At 35.9% G+C, this 7,665-nt stretch overlaps 1 pseudogene; it reads right to left on the bottom strand.

Annotated features, from left to right (window-relative positions):
* Window positions 1-5,224: 5,224 nt before the first annotated feature.
* On the bottom strand, window positions 5,225-7,057 carry LOC129033927 (afadin- and alpha-actinin-binding protein-like; annotated as a pseudogene).
* Window positions 7,058-7,665: the final 608 nt, after the last annotated feature.

The raw sequence follows: 7,665 nt of genomic DNA on the forward strand, positions 1-7,665 counted from the left end.
TTTTATTCTAAAACAGTTATTAATAACCTATTCATTTACTCTAAAGCATTTATCAATTTAGCTATCATGTTTAATTCATAACAATAATACTATGTTATGACATTTTACTAAAATATTAGACTACTTACCTGCCCATTTTTTGATAAACTTTCCATTTTGAAATAATTTTATATTTTGCAAAGATAGTTGCAAAAGATAGTACAGAGTTCTGTTATATTATTTTATTATACAATTTCTATTCATAGAACTTATCATTATTACAGGCATATTTTTATTTGCACAGTTTTATTGATTCAATGTGTTTTTTCCATTAAAGTATGAAGGCAACAGTCACACTGTCTTGCTCACCGTTTTATACCTAAAAAATAGCAGGTATTCAATAAATATGTATTGAATTAACAAAAAGCTAAAAATATAAAGTTGTAAGCCATTTGCGGCTGGGCGCGGTGGCTCAGGCCTGTAATCCCAGCACTTTGGGAGGCCAAGACCGGCAGATCACGAGGTCAGAAGATCGAGACCATCCTGGCTAACACGGTGAAACCCCGTCTCTACTAAAAATACGAAAAAAAAATTAGCCGGGCTTGGTGGCGGGGGCCTGTAGTCCCAGCTACTCGGGAGGCTGAGGCAGGAGAATGGCGTGAACCCGGGAGGTGGAGCTTGCTGTGAGCCAAGATCGCGCCACTGCACTCCAGCCTGGGCGACAGAGTGAGACTCTGCCTCAAAAAAAAAAAAAAAAAAAAAAAAAAAGGTGTAAGCCATTTGCTTATAGATAATATTTGAGACCTCGGAATACATGAAATGACTGTGAACCCCGAATATCTGAGACGGGTTTCAGTTAATTTAGATAGTTTATTTTGCTGAGGTTGAGGATGTACCCGTGACACAGCCTCAGGAGGTCTTGATGACATGTGCCGAAGGTGGTCGGGGTATAGCTTGGTTTTATACATTTTAGGGAGACAGGAAACATCAATCAATACATGTATAAGATGCCCATTGATCACGTCCAGAAAGGCGGGGCAACTCAAGCAGGGAGAGGGCTTCCAGTTCATAGGTAGATGAGAAAAAAGCAGTTGCATTTTTTTGAGTTTCCAATTAGCTTTTTGAAAGGAGGCAGTCAGATATGCATTTATCTCAGTGAACAGAGGGATGACTTTGAATAGAATGGGAGGCAGGTTTGCTCTAAGCAGTTCCCAGCTTGGCTTTTCCCTTCAGCTTAGTGATTTGGGGAGCCCCAAGATTTAATATCATCTCACATGACTTAACAAGGATGTTAACAATATAAGCATGGGTAAAAGAATATAAGCCACAAATAAAAATAAAAATTACAGAAGGATCTGCCAGAGCAGGAAGGAAATAAGAAGCCTCTGTATCCTAAAAATGAAGAGTGTTTTAAGAGGTAAATATTTGTGCCAAGCAATGCAGAGACTTAAAAGTCATGCAGGAATTTCTATATTCCTGAGACTTGTAATGATGTGAAAGTCACTGTTTGTTTGTTTGTTTTGTGAGACCTGATTTGGCAAAGTGATGGAGACAGAAGGCTAATTGTCGTGGGTTCAGAGTTGAGTAGGAGGTGAGGAAATGGTTGCAGAAGTGATTATGCTTTACAGTATGTGGTTATAAAGGAGAGGAGAGAGGTAAGGAAGCTACTCAAGGGGATGACTGATTAAGAGCTTCTTCTTCTACAGTTTGCCTATACCTATTAAGACGACTTTTTACCTATTAAAATACATTTTATTTCACACTGCAGCTAGTGCATTTGAACAAGTTTCTAGCATCTGATCTTGAGTGAACAGAACCTTGATTATGACTCACAGGGCCACCTATCAACCCTTAAGAACTTAATGGTTACATTGTGTAGAATTTCCCATAAAAACGTGTTATCCTTCAACATTTTCCTAGAAAACACAAATAATTAAATAAATAAAAACACTTCACTTTGCTGCTAGTTATGAGGCAGGAGAACAAGGTCTGGAGGCAGGGAACATAAGTCTTACTCATGCTGACTTTCTAGAACTAAATCAAATGGAAACACTTCAGCTATGACAGAAAATAGCCTCTCCAGTTACCTAGGGCTCACACTGAGTAAATGACTTTGCAACTTTACTTCATCCTCTTTATTTACATAGGATGTAGACCAAGTAAACAAAGGAAACCTCTAGAGGGTATTTAAACCTCAGAAAATTCTGTAACAATCTCTTGGGCCCCTATGCTCAGACCCGCTCCCACCCTGTGGAGTGTACCTTCATTTTCAATAAATCTCTGCTTTTGTTGTTTCCTTCTTTCCTTGCTTTGTTTGTGCATTTTGTCCAGTTCTTTGTCCAAGATACCAAGAACCTGGACACCTTCAACAAGTAACAGACACGAATTTAAACTTGCCTTGAGAAAGTTCTTCCTGTAGCACTAACATCGATAAGGATATTTTAGAGCAAGGCAACATTCCAAAACATTGTTCCCTATGCTCTGAGAAGATGCAGAATTAACCAACTTTTTGTTTTAAATAAAGACACGTAAAATATCTGAAATCAAGTTGTTATTTATCAAGGAAATTGTGTTACTTTGCAATGGTGTCTTCTTAAAAGAGAAGGCTAAAATAATCTAATTATTTTCCATTAATGAAATGGAGACATTTCAGATTAGCCTTTGAAGAAGAATGTTACGTGAACAGCAACACACACACACACACACAATCTCATCAGGAATTTCAGTAGTAAAATCACTTCTAAATCAGATTAACCCTAAATTAGAGGGTCCCATGTTTTTCCAGGATAGATCTAGAGTGAACATTTTGTTTTTGACAGAACACAGTTAGCATGCTTCCTGAGATCCTAGAGGATTAGAAAGAAATCTCTTGAAAAACGTATTCACTCATTGTGATATGCAATGATCCTCACCTTATACTCGACTGGGTAACAACTTAGTTGTTGATGTATAGCTGACTACATGCATTATTGTCTAAATTGGGCACATTGACAATCAAAAGGAATTACATTAATTATTATGGCAAGAAAACAGGGGTAAACTGGGATTTTTCCAGGCAACCATTTTAAGTATAGTCACATAAATTATTTATGTACTCCTATTTTCTCTTCTAATGAGTGAACAATAGCAAGCTAAGATAACCTCCCTCAGCCTTGGTTTTACAATTCGTAATATATGCACACTTCCTAGAGTAATCATGATGATAAAACCTGAAATTTATTAAATAACTTAGAGAATACTAAAACTCTCCGTATTTGGATTTATATTTGTGTATGTGTTTTTGTATCTAGACTGCATAATTTGTTATTATTTTTATTATTTAAGTTGTAAATACTAAAAGGGCAGTAATTTGTCTTAGCACTGATACTCTGTAATATTTAGTCATTCATTTTTAGATTACTGACAATTTTCTATTTCTTTTCTTCTAAATTCTTCAATGTCTTCAGATATAATTTTATCATTGAAATGAAAACTAACTGAATTTTTTTATGATTTGCAGTGTCTGAAAACTGGCAGTTTTTTTTTTTGGAAAAAACTTAGAAATGAAAATATCAGGAAAAAAGAAAAAAGAAGGAATATGAAATAGAACAAAAAAAGTCTTAAGAGAATGTTGAGCTATTGCTCACTATACAATTTATTAATTTTTGTGAGATATTTGAGAAACACGTTTATTCATTGTTAGGTGTTCAATACCACAAATGTGAACAATGTTAGACATTTTAAAATGAAAAATATATAATTCTGGCTCCAGATAATGATCCAGGGTATAATTTTTCCACAAGTTTCTTGAAGTGGGCAGTATGTTTCATGACGAAAGGGTTCCATTGCCAAGTAAATTTGAAAAACCTTAATTAAGCAAATGTAAAGAGGTTAAAATTTATTTGTTATTTTTGTTTGACTTTCTCCTATATGATTTCTCAAAAACTTTAATGTTTAATGTATGTTGTTAATTTCCAAAGGGAAATGAAATACGAGTCATTTTTCAAACTGAGTTAACTACAGAACACATTTTAAAGAATTCTCATTTAATGACTTGCAGTGCCCTTAGGAATTCTCACTGTGGGCATACAAATCATTTGCCCAGACTTTGAAACTATGGCTGGGTAGAGGAAACCTGGATCATTTAAATTCTGTTTTCTCAATATATAGAAAGTTGAACTCCTTCAACTTCTTATTCTAAGTTATGAAAATGTTCAGTTTTATTGTTCCTTACCTTTAAATTGTGACTAAAAATATCCAATCACCAATCTATAAAAACATCCAATCACAACCTATATTTATTTCCATGACACCCAAACATTAGGAATAGTACTCAACATATTGGCTATATGTGTCAGCTTCTAAATAAAGCAAGAATATATATTTTCTTTTGTAAAACTTGTAAGTCATCATAGGTCTAAATCTCAGAATATGAAATGCCCAAATAAAGAAGCTCTTCAGAGGGATTATTTATTTATGTCTTAGATTTTTATTGCTTGGCATTTTCCTGTTTTCTTATGCTCTCTCTTATCCTGGAAGAAAGCAAAAGCATGACTGGGTGAGATTGTGTGTAAACACTCTATAAAATCTCTGGCCTTGCTTTGCAAAATGTCTTCAGTATTGAAAGAGGAAAGACACATTTTTCTCTGGTAATTATTTGGTAAATAAAGTATTCTCTCTCGGGTATAGACTCTATTTATGATGCTAAAATTGCTCTGTTTGGGCAATGAATCAAAATATACAGGGGTGCTAAAATATTAATATTTTGGCTATTCCAAGATTATTTTCTTCATGAAGGAATCTAGCATGCCACAGAGAGTTCTGCTTCTTGGGCCACAAGACTGTCCGTTAGTCCTCAAACCCTCAGTACCATGGGCTGCAAGAATGGATCAAGTTCTGGTGAGGTAAAGTTTTTTGCAAACATGGCTTTTCACAAGAAATTTAAATTGTTAGTTGCTCTGTAGATATGTTCAAATCTTCTCTGCTGCCACCTCGGTGTAACTGGTCTTCCTGCCTCTGAATGTCCTCCCCTCAAAGCCAATATACTGCTAAGTTATAAGCAAAGACCTGACCATGTAACCCTCCCCCTTAGCTCTGGTGCCTTCTCATTACCTACAGAGCAATTATATATCAAGGCTTGGCTTATATTAATAACTTTACACAGCTTTTTATTTCTTTTTTTTTTGTATTAGTAGATATAATTGACTTCAACTTGGAAGTGAAATGTGGTGAATAGGTTAATGAAAAGAAATTCCAGTCCCCATATCTAAGGTAAGTCATCTTTTTCTCCATGAGAAATTGTGTAGGTCAGGGATCATGTAGTATGGTAATCTTCCTATGATGCAGGTCTTGCTGTCCTGCTTCATTTCTGGTTTGTACATTCTCTTTCAACATGATTTGGTTCAGTTTATTCAGGAGTTATATTCAGTACATTTATTGAAGTATGTTCAGATAAACAGGAATGCATCTGAAAAGAAATCTTCAGTAGAAGGTGAAGCAAGAAGACATTCAGTAAGTTTAGACATGCAAACTGGAGACCATTACGCACGCTTTGAGGTTTCCTTTCCATTGCCTAGAGCGCGCTGTAAGATTGTCCCGATCAGAACTTCCTCAGAAGACACTGAAAAGTTTAACATTTTTTGAGTTCTGGTGGTAAACGGTAGTCATATCTAAAAGCTGTTGCTTTAATCAACTGGCTCTTTTTTTTTTCCTTTTTTTTTTTTCAAACACCTTTCTCTCCAAACCTAGGTGAATAGTGGCTTCTGTAAAGCTTCATCTTTCTCTCTGAAAATTATTTTTTTTTGCTCTTTTAAAAGGTACCATTGTTTGTGGCATCCCTTTTCTTCCAAATAACAGTCTCATAATAGTGCAGTGGTATCATCATCACAAGCAGTAGTGAGGTGTTGTTGTAAAAGTTGCTGCTGAGTTTTAATCATTTCTTTACATTTCTGAATTTCTAATTTGAGTTTTTCAGCTTCCTGTGCATGGTCTTGTTTTGAGATTAAATCTTCATCATTAAATTTTCTAAGTGTATCTTTGAAAAGTGGCTACCAAGTTTTTCTCCGTGACTTTTCAAAATTCCCTACTGTTTTCTGATGCTGTTTGTAGGCTGTTCTCTCACAGTTTCACAGGAAAGGTCCCAGATACTGTCTCTGCTCATTTCCCCAGCATCTTCTTCAACATCTGAGATGACAGTTCCTGTACTACCATCTTCTCTTTCTCTAGGTTTCTTTTGAGGAGAAAGAAGAAAAAGCATATCCTTTTCCATTTGGTGAAGAAACTTCTTCATTATCAGCATTTTCCATTAGGAATTGTTTGTGACAAAACTCATAATCATTCAAGATAATTTTATAAATTTCATCTCATTCCTGATTTCTGTCTTACCAGTTTTCCAGAGGCCTCTTTTTCCATCAGCTCGCCCCACATTATTTAAAATGTCTAAAGCTATTTTTAATTCTTTTTTGCTCATAGAAAGTTGATGTAGACTTTCCTTCAGTTTGTTATGTTCACACTCTTTTTATATCATATCATGATAATACTGAATAGCTCAACTTACAATAATATTTTGTAATTTCTGTACCTCATCCTTCTCATTTTTCAATAGCTGATTCAAATTCCTGTTCTTGCATTGTAACTGTCTCTTTCCTGAAGCTCAATCATTTCCCTCTTGGAGGTTTCCAGTTTCTTAAGTTTCATGTAGCAGTTCTGTAGATGGTCCATGTCACCTCCCAGTTTCAGGTTCTGTGTTTCCTGAGCTACAAGGTTCTTCTGCTGAAGTAGTAGTAGCTCATTCATATAATTTAAAAGAGCTGCTATATTTAATTATTTCTATCTCTTTACCTTTGGATCCTTCACATAATTGAGGAAAGCCAAAAGTAGTCAATTCTTGATCAAGATATAAATACTCTGTTAAATATTATCTTTCATGCAGAAGGCACCAACAAAAAATGTGCACATTTTTAAATAAAACTATTGAGGAACATGACACTTGCTATAAGTATAAACTTGATGGTGATATCTTTGCTTCTGAGCTATACTTAGAGATAGTTTTGCTTTGTGAAGACAGACCTGGGTTTGTAACAGCCATCCAGTCTCTCATGGCTATCTCTATAGCCAGGATTCCTGAGGAACTAGTTCAGCAGTGAAACATGTCATCCAGCTGTTGTCAGTCTTTTATGCGGGCATCTCTTCTTATGTTTCCCCTGAGGATTAAGCGAGATAATACATAAAATATTTAGCACACTGCTTGGTTTATGGAACACAAGTCATTAATACTAGCTATCATCATCATCATCATCAGCTAGACACAGATCAGCTAGACACAGGACTGTTTAGTATAAATGACAGGATATTAAAACCTCCACAGCCCTCAGAAGTGGCAGTGAGTTGCTGCTGGGTGTCCTAGCCCACCTCCCACAGCATTGAAGGGTCAGGAAAAGCACAATGGGATGCAGGGCCTTGCACTGGTGGCTCCTCCTTCCAGGCTTTTATTTATTTTAGAAAACTATTACTCCAAACCCAGCTCAGAGGTTTTTGTTTTGTTTTGTTTTGTATTTTTTTTTTTTTTTTTTTTTGACATTTCCCCAAGGCTGGAGCGCAGTGGCGTGATCTTGGCTCACTGCAACCTCCACCTCTCAGGTTCAACCAATTCTCCTGCCTCAGCCTCCCAAGTAGCTGGGATTACAGGCATGTGCCACCACGGCCAGC

The sequence above is a fragment of the Pongo pygmaeus genome, chromosome 2 (genome assembly GCF_028885625.2).
Source record: "Pongo pygmaeus isolate AG05252 chromosome 2, NHGRI_mPonPyg2-v2.0_pri, whole genome shotgun sequence".
Classification (NCBI taxonomy): domain Eukaryota; kingdom Metazoa; phylum Chordata; class Mammalia; order Primates; family Hominidae; genus Pongo; species Pongo pygmaeus.